At 40.9% G+C, this 19,997-nt stretch overlaps 1 protein-coding gene across 3 annotated transcripts in view; it reads left to right on the plus strand.

Annotated features, from left to right (window-relative positions):
- Positions 1 to 19,997, plus strand: part of DNAAF1 (dynein axonemal assembly factor 1) — a 1,332,504-nt gene that overhangs the window by 1,067,295 nt on the left and 245,212 nt on the right. The gene's annotated exons all lie outside the window — the stretch shown is intronic.

A 19,997-nucleotide genomic window follows, 5' to 3' on the forward strand; every position in this document is an offset into this window, starting at 1 on the left:
ATGATCATACACTGCTGTTTCAAGGCTTCCCTAGCTAGTGAGGATGTGCTTTGTGGTATGCTATTAGGTATTACCTCAGCTCTTTCCTGCCTAAACATTTTCTTGATAATAAGCATTTGTTATTATTAGACATGAAAGCTCTTGTTATGCAATTACTTGAATCACATCAAGTTTGATGTTAAGTTGTCATTCTTGCCTTCATTCTTCCTGGATGGGATCGGCTCCGACTCGGCCTATACTATAGCTCAAGAGCTATTTTTTACTGGCTCGAGGCAGCCCTATATCCCACAATACCATGCGCTAACTCCCCAGATCTCGTTTGCCACTTCGCTACGAGGTTGCGTTTTTACCGGCTCAGGTCAGTTGAGAATTTTTGTGAGAAAATTTTAGGATATTAGTTTAATTTGTCCTATCTTATAATAGTACCTACTGTATACCTTATTCCCTAAACCCCTTAGGTAGTTTTTGTAAGGCCCTTCTCCCGCTTTTTCTAGTCAGAATTATACTCAGGCCTTGGGGCCTTAGTTAGACTAGACTTACTTGTTTCTTTACTAGTGTGTGTGTGATTGTGTTGTTAGTCAACCTCTTAACTTCCCCTTTTTTTCTTTAGGTGTTTGGGTGTGAGTTTGTGAGTGTTGACTGTTAGACTGTCAGTGTCCAATCCATAATGTCTAAGGACACTAAGGTTTCAGGGTTTAAGAAGTGTGATTCGTGCTGTCAGAAAATGTCTCTGACAGACGGTCACACTTCTTGTGTTTATTGTCTGGGACCCTTGCACCTGCAGGACTCTTGTTCCATTTGCCACGGATTTAGTCCAAGAGTCCTGCAGGAGTGCCGCAATAAACTGATTTTGAGAGACTTATTGAAGCCTGAAGACTTCCCAGCTAAGTCTGGCTCGGGGAAGCCTTCCAAGCCCGCCAAACCCTCAGCTCCAGCTTCTGAGTCGACAGCTGGCGGAACCGATAGTGCTTCGACATCGGCTCGAGTCGGAGCCGATGCGAGCAAGACTCATTCCGCTCCGATACCCTTATCGGAGCCGATAACAGCATGCAAGTGCTTTAGGTCACCCTCTGTATAGTCTATTCGTTTGGCTCCAGGATCGCCATTACTGTCGGAGCGGAGTCATAGGACTCATTCCTCCAGGTCTTCCAGGCTGTCTGACCATGACATTGAGAGGGTGGTCAGTAGACTCCTCAAGTCTCAGGCACTGGCCCAAATACTCCAATGCCCATCTCACCAGACTGTGCCTCCCTCGGTGCCAATTTCGATTCCTCCTCCTACTCTTCAGTTGAGCTCGGAGCCGGAGTTTGTCGGAACCGGGACCTTGCCCCTGTCGGAGCCGATACTACCACCTTTGGCCCCGACATCGTCGGCTCCGACCTCTTCATTGGTGCCGTCCGTGGAGAGGTCCGGGCGCCAGGACTCCATCCTCGGCTCCGAGGGGGTGAGTGGCATTGGACCCTTGTCCGACCCCATTCTCCCTCTCGGAGTGTCGGCGCTGGTTAGTTCGGCCCCGACATCATTCCCGGAGCCTTCTCTGTTGGCGCCAGGAGCGGTCCTGGTATCCTCGGAGCCAGGACTTTCTTCTGTGCCTGATAGGGGAGCCTTTGAGGTGATGAGGAGCGTGCTGGATCCAGTATCCGCTCCAAGGTTGATTCCTTCAGCTCCTCCCTCTACAGTGCCTGTTACAGTCTCTGGTCATCCTCTTGCAATTGATAGCAGAGATCCAAAGCGTAGGGTACCCACTTTGGGTGTCTCTTCTTCATCCGAGGCCTCCCCTGAAGCTTCAGGGGAACCCCCTAGGAAAAGAAAGTGCAAGAGGAAGCACTCTCCCGAGTCTATCACTTCGGACACTGACTTGGATGAGTTGGAGGGTTCCCCAAGATCCCCCTCTTAGGATGTTTCCTTTTCAGACATCCTAGAGATCCTGAAACAGAGGGGGAATTGGTCCACCCTCAAACCCTCCGAGGACGACTCGGTTTACCTTTCGTCCCACTGATGGAAGTAGTGGCCAGAAAGGCATGGGCAGCTCCTGACTCGATGGAACCTACCCCTAGGAAGCCTTCTAAATTTATTTCTGCTCCGGTAGACAAACCATTTCTGACCAAAGGTGTCTCGGTAGATGCTATGGTGGTAGCAGCCGCCACTAAGAAGGAATTAGCTGATCCTTCTGTACCTGTTCATCCTCCTAATAAAGAGTCCAGGACTATGGACAGGTACGGTAAGCGGACATTTGCTTCAGCAACCTTTGCCATGCGTTCGTTGAACTATTTGTCATTTCACCCGCCTTCAGAGAGATTTGCTCAAAGAACTGGGTGAAACCATACAGGATCCTTCAGCTGCAGGGTATCAGGACAAGATTAACTCCCAGCTGGCTACCCTGAATTCCATTGCCAACTCCTCCATGCGGCTAATCTCTTATGCAGCCGATGGAGCGAGTAGGGCCGCAGGCACAGGTGTTGCATTGAGACATCACGCTTGGATGCGACTCTGTAATTTTGCTGATCCCTTCAAGGCGTCCTTCACCAACGCCCCCTTTGATGGTTCAGAGTTGTTTGGACCTCAGGTGAAGAATACCCTCACCAGGTGTGAGCAAGATGGCAAGACTCTCTCTGCCGTGGGAGTCCACTTTTCCACGCCATCTAGACCATACCCTAAAGGTCAGAAGGGTGGAAAGATGTGGTTCCATAAACCACAGGGAGTCGCACTTGCCGCACGTGGTGAACTTCCCCCCAGAGGCAGAGGGGGGAACAATAATAGACGCCACCCCAGGGGCAGAGGGGGTCCACTGAACCAGGGTTCCAGGGAATCCTTCCCTGACCAACCCTTTCAGCATTCCTGAAAAGCTGCCCGACTGTCCACCTTCGGAGGCAGTCGGGGGAAGATTATCTCTGTACCCGGAAGCCTGGCAATCCCTTTCTCAATTTAAATGGGTACAGTCGATCATATCTGAGGGTTACAAAATCCCCTTTATTTCCCCTCCAATCCAACCGTCAAGACCCCTCCCAGATGTACCACCTGGACAAAGGGGTCAGGCACAGCTAGAGATAAAAAAGCTGTTAGAAAAAAAGAGTCATCCAGGCAGTCCCAGCAGACCAGCTAGGATCCGGAATCTACTCCAGGTTATTTTTGGTACCAAAAAAGACAGGAGACTGGAGACCCACTTTGGACCTGAGCAGACTGAACAAGTCTGTGCAGAAGACAAAATTTAGGGTGGTAACGCTGCAGTCCATTCTGCCCTACTTGGGCAGATACAACTGGATGTGCTTGTTAGACCTTCAGGGTGCGTACTATCATGTAAAGATACACAGGCGCTCCAGTAGGTTTCTCCGCTTCCAGCTGGGAGCCAGTCATTACCAATTCAGAGCCCTGCCCTTTGGTCTCACCACAGCCCCCCGGGTGTTCACCAAATGTTTGGCAGTGGTCATGGCTCACCTGAGACAAAACGGATTCCAGGTGTTTCCATATTTAGATGACTGGCTCATTACCGCTACCACCAAGCAGCATCTTATCATAGCCAGGGATTACACCATTCGCATTTGCAACAAACTAGGTATTTCCATAAATTTCGCAAAATCCTCCTTGTCGCCTTGTCAATGTATAAACTTCATAGGCACCGTGTTAAACACCACAGAAATGTCTGCAACATTACCACCTCAGAGAGTGACAGACATACGGCGGAATGTTCAGTTTCTGTTTCAGTCCAACAGAATTCAAGTCAAGTTAGTACTGAAAACATTAGGCCTCATGGCAGCGGTGATTCTCCTTCTCCCCTTAGCCCACTTTCACATGAGAATTCTCCAGTGGATGCTTTTTTTTCAGTGGTCCTTTCAACAGCTCCCAATGACTCACAACATTTTGATAACCCCAACTTGCAAAAAACACCGCTCCTGGTGGATGGTCTCCCCTCAACTTCTTCAGGACAGACCCTTTGTTCTTCCCCTCCAGTTGCCACGGTGACAACGGATGCCTCCCTGATCGGGTGGGGAGGGCACTATCAGGGCAGGACTGTCCATGGCACATGGCAACAATTAGAATGCCACCTGCACATAAATGTCCTGGAGATGAGAGCAGTGCTTTTATCGTTGCAAGCCCTTCAGGACTCTCTTCCCACAGGGACTATAGCAGTTCAAATGGACAATATGTCTGAAGTGTGGTACATAAACAAGCAGGGTGGAACAAAGTCCTACCCCCTATGTCGAGAAGCACTCAGACTTTGACAGTGGGCGATCTCCTCTCAACGGTTTCTGATAACAACACACATCCCCGGGAGGTCCAACATCATAGCGGACAGACTGAGCAGAACAATTCTCATGCCTCATGAGTGGTCTCTAAATCAAGCGGTAGCAGAGAGAATTTTCCAGAAGTGGGGCCAGCCTTGCTGCGACCTTTTCGCAACACCTCAAAACAGCAAGTGCCTCGACTTCTTCACACTCTTCCCTCTACCAGGCCATCCCCCCAGAGACGCTCTTGTCCACGATTGGCCTCGGGGTCTTCTATACGCTTTTCCCCCTTTTCCGTTGATTCCGCAGTTAATTCAGAAAGCAACCGCATTGAGATCCAAAATTATCCTCATTGCTCCATACTGGCCTCGACAAGTATGGTTTCAGTTCCTGCACCGTTATCTACTGGAACAGCCCTGGCATCTGGAACCATTTCCAGACCTTTTGACCCATCTGACGGGCAAGCTGCACCAGTCTCTTCAGTCCCTCAACCTCACAGCTTGGTTGCTGCACTTCCAACCATAGCCAGGCTTCTCTTTATTTCTCTTCCTGTCTGTGATATCATTCTTGCCTCCCATAAGTCCAATACTAGGAAGACTTATGCGAGTAAATGGAAGCGTTTTTCATTCTGGGCAGAAGCTAGGTCCTTAGATCCTTTTAATGCACCAATTCATAAAGTTCTAGATTTTCTGGTGGAGCTTTTTCATTCAGGGTCGTCGTCGGCCACTATCAGAGTACAACTAGCGGCCATTGCCAATTTTCATGTAGGGCTCTCGGAAACCAATATTATGTCCCATAAACTCTGTAAAGCTTTCCTCAAGGGCATCTTCTTGCTCAGACCTCCCATTAAGGATCCTCCTCCACAATGGGATCTAAATTTAGTGTTAACTTCATTAATTCTCCCTCCCTTTGAGCTTGCAGCTTCTTGTTCCCTCAAGCTTCTCTCTTGGAAAACTCTGTTTTTGGTGGCTATAACATCTGCCAGAAGGGTGTCGGAACTTCAGGCCTTGTCTGTCTGTCCCCCTTATTTGGTTTTTCATAAAGACAGGGTAGCTCTCAAAACAAATCCTTCCTTTCTACCAAAAGTTTCTTCTGAATCAAATCTGAACCACACTATTGACTTGTCTGTTTTCTTCCCAAATTATTCAAACAGGGCTGAACAGAAACTACATTCCTTGGATGTTCATCATCAACTGCGGTATTATCTAGACAGGACAAAACAATTCAGAAAGTCAGAACAGCTCTTCCTCTCTTATGCTGAAGGAAAGAAAGGACTTCCAGTATCAAAGGTAACTCTTTCCAGATGGTTAGCATCCATCATTACCTGTGTCTATGAGTTGAGACACAAACAACTTCCTTCAAGACCTAAGGCTCATTCAACCAGGGCACTATCAACCTCAACAGCCTTTCAAGCAAGGTTACCATTAGATGCCATTTGTGCAGCAGCTACATGGGCTTCTCAACATACTTTTATTACCTATTACAAACTTGATATAGCCTCCAGAAATAGAGCTGACTTTGGTTCCACCGTACTCAGGAGTCTGTTCCGTTGAGCTGCCCAGGACCAAGGTGCTAGGGACGCTGTCCCATCCAGCAAGAATGAAGGCGAGAATGACAACTTAACATTAAGAAGTTATGTACCTACCATAATGTTCCATGTTAGTTGTCTTCTTCTCGCCTTCTTTCTTGCGTCCCTCCCTCCTGCCCCCTAGCCTGGACAGACTTGAAGGTCTTTGAGTCCTTCTCTTTCATGATACATAGTTATTTAGGGTTACCCGTATCATGAGTATTACCAGCAGGGAGACCGTATTTTTATATAATGGCTTATTTTTTTGGTAGCAATAAATCTATACTATGTGTTAGCTGTCAACGAGATCTGGGGAGTTAGCGCATGGTATTGTGGGATATAGGGCTGCCTCACGCCGGTAAAAAATAGCTCTCGAGCTGTAGTATAGGCCGAGTCGGAGCCGAGGATCGGCTCTGAACCCATCCAGCAAGAAAGAAGACGAGAAGAAGACAACTAACATGGAACGTTATGGTAGGTACATAACTTCTTATTATATGTGATGGTCATCATATAGACCACTACTGCAGTAGCTTTAGCTATATGGGTTTTATTATATTATATTAAGAATGTAACAGCTGGCCTCCTTCCAAAGCTTTCAGGGCACCTTTATGCAAAACCATTAGTCATCTGAAGATGAGCTTACTAACCAGTCAGGTTTGGGCACACCAAGCCCTTCAGAGCTTTACTGCAGCTGAAGAGTGAGAGCTTCTCTTGCGGGCTTACAAGGATCAGTGTTCAACTGTTGGTGCTCCAGTGTTAGGCAGATAAGTTCCCTTTAGGAAAAAAAAAAGCTTCCACTTTACTTTTTATGAAATAAACTCTACTTTTTCTGTGAAAGAATAACTTTAAAACTATGAAAAGTGTTTTTAATTGTTGTCACTTGATTTGTAATTACTTGTGGTAAAAAGTTGTCAAACATTTATAACTACTTTTTCTGTTGCAAAAGTTCTGCTATTTTACTTTTAGGGGGTGGGGTAAGTGTTAAAGTGCTATTTATTGGGTTTTTTTTATGAAAAAGGGTATTTTTTTTTACAACACACCTATTTTATCGACTACTGTTGCTAGACTTTCCTGGGAATTAGGCATTTCATTTGGCTTAACCACAGCACAACTTACAAATTCCTTGATTATTTCTTCTTCCAGCTACAAAAAAAGAAAATAAATTACTAAACAGTCTTCACCACCACAGTAGGCTTCAAAAGTGACACAGCTGCTGATGGGTGACTCTGCTGTTGACATTACTGGTACCTCATGTGACAAAAGGAAGTCCTGTCAGCACAGCTAGCTGGAATTTTGTAAACAATTCTATGTCATTTGTGAATATCAAACTAATTTATATAAGATGCTTGTGTTACAAATGTATTAGAACTGTATGTCATGTTCATAGGTAGGTACTAGGCTATTGGCCCTAGGGTCTATACAAGCCTAGCCAAAAAGGTACCCTGGCTTTCGCCACCCAAGAAAATTATTTTCTTGTGGCCCTGTCGAGCAGAGCCACAAAGGTGATCCCCAGGGTGAATTTCCTATTTCCCATCCAGTCATCAAGACTTTTCTTGAAGAGTGCTAATGAGGAGCTTTGTTTGATATAGATAGGTAGTTTGTTCCAGAGTATGGGAAATCTCTGGGACAGGAATCTATCCCCCCAGCATCTTCTGTTTGTTGTGGTGACAAGGTTTAGGTTTCTAGAATGTTAGCTCGGAGGGATTGGGATTTCTTTAAGTGGAGCATGTCCAACAGCTCTGGGTTTTGTATGTTAAGCAGAGATTGCCTCTGAGTAGGCGGGTCTATATTACTAGAATGAATGCTTAAATGTTCGAATCTGTAAAGGTCGACTTTTACAGATCGAACACTTAAACGTTCAAAATAGTAAAAAAGTATTAAAAAAAATGTAGAAAGGGTTTAGGCAGGGGGGCAAGCCCCCCTGCACCCCCACACACCCCGCTACTTAAATATACCAACTCCGAGATCCCACTTCAGTAAATTACAGTGCAGAAATGGGAAATTTCCCATTCCCTACACTGTAGCGTGATCTTGGAGTTGGTATATTAAAGTAGGGGGGTGGGGGGCGCAGCCCCCCCATGTGGAGGCACCAATGGGAATAACCAATAAAAAATCACAATCTTTAAAATTCACATTATTTAAAGGTACATGTAACTTTTTATACTAGTTTTATTTTTTATTATAATTTTATGATATGATATTTGCATTTATATACATAGGGATCAGGATTGTATTGAAATATACAGACATCTTAGATTTTTTCACAGATGTCTTTTTAGACTAGTATAGGTTTGGTGTGTATAACCGCTCTTATTGAGTTTTTATTTTTACAGGTAGATGCTAAATACTGCCAACTTCCGCAATGGGGGTTTGCATGAGAACTAGAAGTCAGATGACCAGAAATTGTCATTCTGCAGGCTATCCCAGCAGTAATAGTTTAGATATTATTTTGAGAAGTCTCTTAGTGAGACAGAGCATTCTGTATTCGGTTTGGACCTGACAACAACAAGAACCATTCACCACATCTGCCCTACTCTAATTAAGTAAGTTTCTAGGGTATAGTAACTCTCTTAGATACAGTCAAGAATATAGTGAAGCTTAGTTTAGATTTTGTTTTTCTTTATTTGTGTAAGCCTGTAGTGCAATGTTATTTTAAATATTTCCTGTTGTTTTGAACTCTGTCACTGTGAATTTATATTTAGTATCATTTTGTTCTTTTATTATTTATTATTAAATATATTTAAATCTTTCATTGTGGCTGATCTGTGTAGAGATTTTAAGTTTTGAGAGTACTTGCATATTTATTTTGTGACACTGTGTGGGCCACTCCTAATAGCCTTACACTTGGTCAAACTACCATTTGTTTTAATATTAATAGTACACAGTGAGATTGGACACCCTTTGTTAAGGGCCTTACGGTAGTTGGCAGGAGTGACTGGTGGCAGTGAAAACTACCTTATAGTCTGGGCAGAAGTGGGCATAGATAGTAAACCTGTGCCAGCCTTTCCTAGGTGTGTCTGTAAATCAAACCTCAAAGAATGTGTGTGTCAGCTACTTTGGCAGGGACACAAAGCACTGGTTGGACAGAGAGGGTGCTGGAGGTCTTGGCTTGGTCACTCAACTGAGATCTCATCTCCATAGCTGTGCCAGTGGGGAGTCTTATTGGGGATCTGGAGAAAGCAGCAAAAACAGCCCCGGACTGACTGTGGTCTATGTGTGCTTTAAAGGGAAATTGCACTTGATACAGAGAGCTGAATCTAGAACTACTGTGTGTGTACCTGATATACTCCCAGTGAACGTCTCCTTCAGTGTTTCAAGTGGTGAGGATTGAGGCTCCTTGATTACTGGTCCAGTGGTGAGTCATCACACTTCAGACCATTCATCTTTTTCCCTGGTTCCCTCTGGTGAAGTCCCTACAGCCACCATGGAATAGGGATGAGACAGGTCCACTGTGGCTGTTGAAGTGCAACTGGTGGGCAAGGAAGAGACAGTCTTGTCAGTCCTGGGAGAAGAGGCAGGGAATGCCACTCTTCCAAGCCAGAATAAGGAGTTTTTTTCCTGGCAAAAGTAGGTCTTTTTCTTCAGAAATTCCTTTCAAAAAGGGATAAAAATGTTCTTCTCCTGTCTCAGTCAATTTGGACATGAGTGATTTATTGGGCTTAGCTCAGGATTTAATTCAGGTTCTTGACCCTTCCAGATTAGCTGGATCTGGTAAAAGAAAAATACTCTGGTTTCTGAAGAAGTTCAGATTTCTTAATGACAGAATGAGCACAAAGGGACAGATTCTGTTTTATCTTCTCAGTTTTCTGATTCAAGTTCTGAGGAGTGTGTTTCTTTGGCCAGTCCCTTTGAAGGATTTTCTTTCTTTGAAATAATTTCCAGAATGAATCAGTCATTTCAGTGGAAGGATAATGATATTTCGCAGTCACTGAAAAAGTATTATGATTTATCATGATGAGAATTTCTGGCATTTACCCCAATTCCACCTGTTCTGTCAGCACTGAAAATTGTTTTTGTCACAGTCTGTAACTTGACTCGCAGTCATTTTGCTGCCCCCAAGAAAGCAGACCGATTGTATAAAGTTCCTCACTGAACCCAGCTGGTGCTAAACATTTGGTAAATACCAATCCTTCTCCTTCTTATAAGGACAGGAACACTTTTTCTGGGAGTGTAATGAGTCGGTAAACCTTAAAGATTTCATGCAGACTGCTCTGTTGGAGATGCTTGATGGGCAAGTTGGATTGACCAGGGATATGATTTTTTGGAATAATGATACAAACTCAGAATTGCCTAGACATAGTAAGGCCTTGCTGAGTCTAATTATGATGGCTGCCAAAAAAGCTGTTACTAGAAAATGGAAATCAAAGTCTAAACCAACTTTACTAGATGTAGTGGATATAGTAACAGAGTTAAAATAACTGGAATTGGGATCTTTAGAAAAGGGTAGGAGCAAATTACATAGGAAAACATGGGAACTGTGGGATCAATACATGCAGAGAAGGAAAGAGGTTTAAAAGAAGGCAGGATTTAAATGAGCTATGTAATGGCTGACTATCAGCGATTGGATATGTTACCGTTGATGTATAATATTTGCAGCTACAGTTGTGTCGGCAGAGTTTGGAATGTATAATGTTTGCAGCTGAGATTGTGTTGCTGTGGTTTATTGTCATTTATATAAATCTAACATGACTTGTGTCATACATGATCATTTAATAAAGATGTTTCTTGTTTAAAAAAAGGATAGGAAAGCTTTTGATAGATACGGAAAAAAGTTTATTCTTCCACAACACTTGTTTTAGAATTGTCATCTGTTAAACTCATATGTTAAACATTATGCTTGCCTCCTTTAAGAATATGATGAATTTTATGGCATCTGTTTCCTCCTCTTCTGTGGAAAAAAAAATCTGCTATGTATAATTTGATTGCTTTTGTCTCTCAAATGGGTGCTAACTGTTGGAAATGTGTAAATGATTCTGTTGATGCCACTTCCAGGGCTGCTGCCACTGGAATTTTCATGCGGAGGTTTGCTTTAAATTGTTCCTTGGGACATAAAATTATTTTTGAGCCATCTGCTGCAGAGGTCCTTAAAAAGTGCTTTGATAGAGGTAAGCTGATTCAAGGGATCTCTCAGATTTTTCAACATACCTTCTCCACATTTGCCAAGAGTTTAATGCTACCCTAAGGTCTTTTTAAAAACAAAATAAACAGACACAGCAAGCTGCTGGTAAGCAGACATTTAAAAAAAAAAAGAATAGTAGAGTTGTTCCAAAAAGAAAGAATGTTCCAAAAAGAAAGAATGAAGTACCCCAGGACAAAGGACAGTATACAAAGTCTGAATGACTGTATTTAGGACATCTCTCCCCCTTCTACCCTGGAAAACCCTTAATCCTTTCAGAAACACTTAGCCTCGGTTTGTCTAATTGACAACAGTTAATTTCAGAAGGTTCTGAAAATAATCCATCAAGGTTATAATGGTAGTGGGCATCTCTTCCTTTTGAGAGAATCTCCATCCGCCAGACCAAACTCCTCTTTTCCCTCTGTCGTTCAGTATCTGCTGTCTCAGGGGTTGATGGAATCAGATTCTTTTCCACAATCAGGAGAAGGGTTTTATTCAAGAATGTTTCTGGTGCCAAAGGAGGAAGATTCTTGGAGACCAGTTCTGGATATTTCCTTTCGCATCCTATTTTTGATAATGCCCAAGTTCAAAATGCTACCCCTTCACAACCTGTTACCTCTTATTCCCCATTACAGCTTTTCTGGTGAGCTTAGATTTAAAAGATGCATATCATTACATTGAAATAGATCCACATTTTAGACGTTTCTTAAGGTTTTCTGTGACTATCACATTATCAGTTATCTGCAGAAAGAATATATTTTTTTGGTCTATCCTCTGCTCCAAGGGTATTCACAAAGTATCTAGCTCCTGTGATAGGCTGCTGCAGACTACAAAGTATTTGCATTTGCCCTTCTTTAAACAACTTGCTTATATTTGCAGATTCCTTTTCAAAGTGTCAGTAATTTCTCTCCTGGATAAGGGATCTCCTACACAGACTGAGGTTTCAGGAGAACATTCATAAATCTTGTCTCACTCCTTCCCACATTATTGTTTTCTTGGAGTGTGTCCTGAACTTGAGTTCAAAGACATTTCTTCCCAATGAAAAATCAGATCTGTATATAGATCTGTTCCAGAATTTTTCCACTGGAACTACTGTTTCTGCTATGGAATTTCTCAGGATTTAGGTCTCATGGCTTCTATAGTTCTCATTATCCCTATTGCAAGACTACAAATGAGAAAAATCCAATGGTACCTGAAATCTGTATGTTCCCAATATCAACATCCCCTGATATTCCGGGTTTGGGGTTTGAGAAAAGGAAGATTTTGTGGTGGAGACACCAAATTTGTCAGAATCCAGGTATCCCATTCTCACTCAGTGCTCCAATACTGTTGGTCACAACAGACAACTTTGCTTATCTACAGGGATAAAACAGCAGGGTCTTTGGAACAGAAAAGACCAATCAAAGTACATAAACAAAATGTTCTGAACGAACTATGGACCTCGGAACTCTACAAGTGTTCAGAAAACACCACTGTGATGTATTATATAAACAAGTAAGGGGGGAGCAGAGCTTATCCTTTCTGCTGACTAGTTGTGGTAGTCTGGGATATAGGTTTTCAGCACAGTCTCACTCTGTAGGCTTCTTACATGCCATCAGACCAGAACTATGTGCAGATAAGCTGTACAGGACTAAGACGGACCCTTACAAATGGAAATTGAACAGGGGGGGTCTTCAAAAATAGATCTAACTGTGGGAAACACCTCACGTACTTTTTTTTTTTTTTGCCTCCAAGGAGAACAACCAAGTGTCACAATTCTGCTGCAGGACTCCAAGGAAAAGGCCAGGAAGACAGATGCTTTTTCTTTTCCACAGTCAGTAATGTTCCTGTAAAGTTTTCCACTCTTTTCCAATAATACCTAAGGTCATTCTGAAGATTTAGAAGGGCTATCCAAAGAACACTGTGGTTACTTTCTTCTGGCCTAGGCAAAAGTTGTTCTCCCTTCCTTTTGAAATGGTCAGGGGAAATTACTACAAGCTTCCTCACAAACCAGATCTGCTCACACAAGACAGAGTTGTGTTTGATACATTCCAACCCTAAGGAAAGGTAATTAACTGCCTGGATGATACTAGATTATAAAATCTTAATACATTTTAAGCACCTTTTCTTTTGTGGACATGCAGTAGGTATTAATGGAAGCAAGAAAACTTGCTACTAGAAAATCATATATTAGTAAATAGAAAAGTTTTTTAGTTAGTGACAAGAAAAGAATCAGCACTAGTGTTTCTCTGGTTTTGCATTACTAGTATGAGTTATTATAATCTGGCCCATCTTATTTCTCCATCACAGTTTATTTGTCAGCCATTTCAGCATGTTTGCCCATGGATCCTCCTCTTTCAATGTAATCTCATGTGAAGATGTTTTCGAAAGGTGTGTTGTATACCGTGCCTCCTAGGAAATAGGTGTCTCCATCTTGGAATTTACATTTTTTGTTAGGAAAACTAACTCTTGCTCCATTTGAAGTAGCTCAGCAGGCTGACTTGAGGATCCTGACATGGAAGACATTTTACCTTTGACCTTTGCAAAAAGAGTATCTGAGTTATAAGCTTTTATAATGTCTACATTATCTCATGTTCCACAAAGACGGGGTTTCTTTAAGAACTAATCCCTCATTTATGCCTAAAGTGTTATCCATGTTTACATTAAGACAAGCTATCTCTATCTTCTTTCTAGAACATAAAAATGATAGAGAAAGGATACTCCATATCTTGGATGTCTGCAGACAACTCGCATACTATCTTGCCAGAACAAAATCATTTAGGAATTCTGATCAGTTGTTCATTTTTTGTGAAGGTAAGAAAAAAGGACTTTTATGGTATTACCTGTTGATATACCCATCACAACAAGACAATTCCAGGCAGGGTCAAGGTTAATTCTACCAGGGCCTTGGCTTCATCTGTAGCTTTTGGAAAGAGTTGGGATTCTAGAAATATTGTAGAATCAGCAGATTGATTCTTGGTGCATACTTTTGCAAAGCAATGTAAACGAGATTCCTTCTCCAAGTCTATGACATGCCTTGCTAGGACCTTCCTCTAGAGGCTCCTGGACCCTCATTCTTCCTCCTCCTTGTCAGTCTAAACTATGGTAATTTACCCATTTAGTTTAAGCTACCATGGTACTGATTAATATGATGAACATAGTACAGTTGTACAAGTAAAATTACCATAACAGCAGATGTTTGAATGATCACTGCTTCTGTAGCAGTTCCCTCCCTCCAATCCCCCTGATTTTTTGTATTTTATATTTTCATGGTTAGGACTTTAATTTTTGTTTCCTTATCATTGTCATTATCAGAGCTTTAGCTTCACTCTTTCTGTTGGCATAAAAACTTTGAAGGTCTTGCTGCCCAAATCTGGCTTTTTAGTCAGCTCAGCTTGAGCTGACTAATAGTTTGACCACATAAAAGGTGCCCTGAAAGGTTTAGAAGCTAACCATCTCTTACACATTTAGCAGGATAATAACCCATATAGCTAAGGCTACTGCAGCAGTGATCAGTTCACTATCTTATTTGCGAATGGCAGTCAGTCGAGCGTAGGATTGTCGAAGTGCAGTTTGCAATTAGGCAGTTTTGCAAACTAAAATAAATCGACTACATAACACAGAATGGGTAGTGTAGTTTGAGTATTTGAGTTTGGGATTTTGAGTGGCGATTGCGGTTCAGTGAGGAACAAGGAGTTAACCTATTTCTTCACTGTAGTGCAATCTTGGAGTTGGTATGTATAACTTGCAGGGGGTATGGGGATGCAGGGAAGCTTGTCCCCCTGCAAAATAATACAATTGATGTGCCGTTGACTCATGGTACATTACAATACATAGCTTGGGTGAATGAAGTCACCTCCTGGTATGTCAAATACATCGAACTTCAGGAGTTTTGAGTTTGTTGCTTGTTCGCTGTTGCAGTTTCCCACATTTCAGTTTGACGTTGAGGCCGTTCGATGTATGCAGTTTCAAGGTTTCAATAGTAAACCATAGTTATAATATGAATATCTGCTGTTATGGTAACTTTACTTAAACAGCAGCACTTTTTCTCTTATAGATATAACTTTTTTCCATGTATTGATAAGATCTTTCTAATGCTATCACTACTTAACAGATAATGCCCTGGATTACATTAACATAATGGTTAAGCTCTTTGCCTCTCATGCACATAGTACAAGTTTCAACCTTGATGTGCAGCCAGTCTGTGTGGAGTTTGCATGTTCTCCCTGTATCTCTCTGGGGTTCCTCCCACCTCCCAAAAACATGCCAGGTGTTTCTACCTCAAACTCACCCAAGAATATAGTTATAAGTTATAGACAACAGCACAGGCTCTAAATGATGCCTATCATAGGAAGAGTTGTATAGACCAATCACTTTGGGTATTAGCTATGGTACACAGTATCCTCTAGATAGGAGAACATGGATCACAGTCTGTGTGCTGTGTCAGGGCTAACCACTTGACTGTGTAAAAAAATCAGCTCTAGGTGATTTGTTCATATCAATTAATGTTGGCAAAAATGGGAAGAAGTATTTGCCTCTGATAAGTGGATTGAGGACTCTGCCTACTGTGACCTACACCAGTGACCCATGATAACAGTGGAAAAGGTCTGTATGCCACTATTGGCCATAGAACCCAACAGCCCTGGGTCATTAAGCTACTAGTGAGCTGGTGTCCAGTCACCAAGCTTAGGTTATGTAAGATAGCTCTGTTGAGCAAAAACTGGATTTAAACCAATCAACCCATAGGTCCACTGATGCAGTTTGGAAATAGATGACATGATAGGAAGAGACTGGACATCATCTGTATCCATGAAACAAGATGGAAGACAGTGCAGCAAAACCACTTAGCTTGGTATCCAGAGCCTACTACTTAGGGGAAGGACAGACTAGAAATGGTGTGAGAAAGAGATCATTTAGAAGACAGTGGGGGATGTCATCAAAACTGGTGACAGACTCATGGCAGTCAGACAAAGAATGCTGTTAAAACACTATTTCCTGCATAAAACTTGTGAAGGAATGGGGAAATGTTATTTCACAAAAAAAAAAAGAAAGCTCTAAATGTATATATAGTAATATTGTTTGCATTTTATGTAACACCATTTACAATTGCATATAAATTAGAAAATGTGAATTACTGCATTGTAGACTAACTTCTTGAAAGTGTTGTTTTACTTAAAGAGCTTTTCTCCCTGGGCCTTCCCTGAAAAGAGGCTCTTGTAAGCTCAGTAAGAATATCCCAGTAAACAAATGAAAATAAATAAAAACAGTCACTTGCCACAATCACATTTCTTTGGTAGGGAAGGTGGGCTTTTAAGGGCTCAAAGAACAAAAGGAGTCTGGCACTGTTTGCTATATACAAGTGCTTCAAATACTTACAAAGGTTCTGTAGAGTACTGACATGGCACCAGTTAAGACTTTTCTTAGGATATTTAGTACTACTGATGACAGCTCTGACTGAAGTGCAAAAAGTAGTTGGTAGGATATAATCAAACATCATTTATTGTTATACTGGGACTTCTAGGATATAACCAAACTTATCATTTATTGTTATACTGGCACTTTTAGGATATAACCATACTTATCATTTATTGTTATACTGGCACTTCTAAGATATAAACAAATGTATCATTTATTGTCATACTGGCACTTCTCATACAGGATTATGAGTATTGTGATCATACCCAGTTTATTACATTTTTGAGAAATTTATGTCAGAGAGTGAGGCTTGAGATTTATATTGATTAGGAATCAGGTAGATCCAGTCATATAATGCTTTACAAAACATAGGGCATCAGCTGCTGTTTGTGTGGCAGCATGATGTTCTTTATAACTATTAAAGCTCTCAATTGGTGCAGTTGTGGGGTGACTGCTTTCCTTTTCTCTTATGTCTCCAAGTGTTTTTCAGCATTTCATGCTGTTATTATTTCTAGTGCTGTCCTCATTGCCTAGCTTTCCAGTTGTCTGGTGCTGTACAGTTTGACACATCTTTCAAAGCTGTTAGGAGTCTGCATGTCCTCCCCTGTTTTTGACAGACATTTTTTCTGGGATCAGATACCTCTACAACTTGTTCCATGCTCATACCTTATTATTACTATTACCTCTGAGTCATCACAGTGTTATCTGAAAAACAGTGCTTGTGTTCTTTTAGACAGTCAGTTTCAAAATTTCATCATTTGGAAAGCTGACACTGGAATATTATTGCATCCCTTGCTTTACTCTAGGGCTATTTAAATGCCTTTGTTTCATTCATTTCCTGTGGGTGCTTTGGTTTCCTCCCACATTCCAAAAACATGTTGTAGATGGATTGGACACTCTAAATTGGCCATAGGTCTGAGTGTGCTTGCGAGTGCATGGTGCAGAAAAATTAATGCAGCAGGGCTAGCCACCTGGCAGTATAAACCTTGGCTCTAGATGATTGTCACTGTTGAATGACACTCCAACCCCATGTGCAAAAATGAGAAAAGGGGCTGTGGATAGGACTGTTATGGGTATTAAACCTATCAGTTTTCTCCCAGTAGGACTGTTGCAGGTAAAAAACTGTTAGTTAAATCTCAATGCAGTTATCTTTACATTATTATCTCTGTAGTTTTCATAATAAAATCCTTGTTATGCACTTTTCCGACATATACATCACAAAGTACATAAAAGAGCATAACAAGTTTACCCTTTTCATAATTTCTGAGCATAATCACTGCACTCCATGTATTATAAAGATCTGTTTTTATGGTAAGTATATTTTGCATACAGCTCTAATATATACATACATACAAATGTTTCAAGCACGGGCATTAAAGCCCTTCTAGCTTGCCACTATGCCAAAACACTTGCTCCCATAATAAATGTCCAGGCTGTTCTTAAAAATATCTAAACTAGTACTTGCTTTAATGTAATTTGGTAGTCTGTTCTAAGCATCAGCTACTCTGTCAGAGAACCAATTAGTACACTTCTCATTCCTATAGAATCTTCTACATAGGTTATCTGATGATTCTCTAGTACTTTTTGATAACCCCAAACATTCCCAGAGGTAGTTGTCCCTAAAAGCCCTATATACCTGAATAAGATCTCCTCTTAAATATCTGTAAGAGACACTGTACAAGTTCAGATATTTTAGTCTTTCATAATAACTTAGATTTTCATATCCATGGATGCCCTTAGTATATTTCCACTGTACTCTTTTCAGTTTAATCATGTTTGTTTTCATATAGGGTTTCCATATTGTTATTCCATACTCAAGTTTGGGTCTAATGTAACTAATAAACAATCACTACATTATGTTTGATTTCCTAGACTTTATAAATCTTTTTATACAACTTATAGTTCTATAACTATCATTAGCCAATTGGTTGATATGATTAGAAAAACTCCTAGCTGAATCTACCCATATACCCAGATCTACAGTTTCAATCACTGTGTTCTGTATTAAATATTTACCTTTCAGTTTGTCTCCCAAATCTCATATGCTTGGTTGTTGATGTATTTATCAACATATTATTCTCCTGTGCCCAAATGATCAATTTAGTCAAATTATTTTGCAGACATGCCTTATCTGTAACGCTTGTAATCAGTTTATCCAATTTCAGGTCATCAGCATATAGACTGTAGAATACCTCAGATGAAAAAGTAAGGTCTGAAAGATACAATCTAAACAAGTAAGGGCCTAGTACAGAGCCCTGTGGAACACCTTGACTATAACCAAATATTTCACCTGTCCAGTTGGTGTGTGATACTTACCATGTCCTATTTGTAAGCCATGCAGCTATCCAGCTTATCAACAGTACATCAATACCTAGTTGTACTAATTTATTGATCAGTGTTTTGTGCATGACATGTCAAATGCTGAAGTTAAATCTATATAAATCACATCACAACACAATTTTTCATTCATAGCTGTTATTATATTGTTATAAAAACATCATGTTACAGGTGGTAATAGATCTATTTTCAACATATGCATGCTGATATATGGTTTCAAGTCCCAACCTATCCAGTTCTGATTACAATAACTTATCCAGTATTACCTTCTCCATTATTTTTCCACAACATGAAAATAGATTTAAGGGTCTATATGATTCTGGCTTTGTCCTACTCCCCTTTCCCTTAAAGACAAGTTTGATAAGTGCATGTCTCCAGTCTTGAGGAATCTCCCCACATTTATATGACCTAGTGAATAATAGATGTAATGGGAGTGTAAGTTCTTGCTCAAGTGTTCTCAGGTCATTGTTAATTATTCCATCTCCTCCCTGTACTTTGTTTGGATCCAGTTTGCACAGTTCTTTTTCAATATAATCTAATTTGATTCCAGTATACGGGGTTACCTGGATGTCACTAGGACAACTTACCACCCCTTTTGTGGAGTCAAACTGTTTTGCATAAGATTTTGTAAATATATCTATAATCTGTTGTGTATGAGAATAAATTTTAGAATCTGCACAGTTTCTCAGTTTGTGTATCTTTACTCCTTCCACATCTTATGTATCTGTTAAAAGGTTTCCCATTATGCACAATATCTTTATATAAATTTTCTTCAAATTTTTCTTAATCTTGTCTAACACTATGCTTAATCTGTTTATCCAGCTCGTTTATTTCAGTTTTCAAAGTTGTAGTTCGACCTCTCTTTCATTTCTTATATTTTTTGTCTCTCATCTTAATCAGGTATCTTGTTCTTATGGAAATATACCCCCCAGATGTTGTGTGCCTAGATCCTGATGTTAAAACATTTTTTGACTTTTTTTTTACTCAGTTTCTCTTTCAAAACTTTCCACAGTCCATCTGCAGTTTTTCCACTGAACACTTTACTCCAGTTAGTTTTATATAGTAACTGTTTTATTTCCCTACAATCTGCAATTAACCTTCTGTGCATTGACTTAGATTTCAGTTTGGCAGAATTATCTTGCAACAAATTAACCTTTTTGACCCCATGATCACTGCACATCAATGGGGGTAAAACTTGACTTGAAGTTACAGTAATTTCTTTGGGAACACAAACAATATCTAGTATATTTCGTCCTCTGGTAGGTTTTTTACAGTCTGAAGCATGGTGATTATCCTCACACAACTATGTTGTGCTGCTATTTACTTTGTATTAATGTATCTGAGTAATTTTAACAATGGT

The sequence above is a fragment of the Protopterus annectens genome, chromosome 8.part1 (genome assembly GCF_019279795.1).
Source record: "Protopterus annectens isolate FY-2018-M chromosome 8.part1, PAN1.0, whole genome shotgun sequence".
In the NCBI taxonomy this organism is placed as follows: Eukaryota; Metazoa; Chordata; order Ceratodontiformes; family Protopteridae; genus Protopterus; species Protopterus annectens.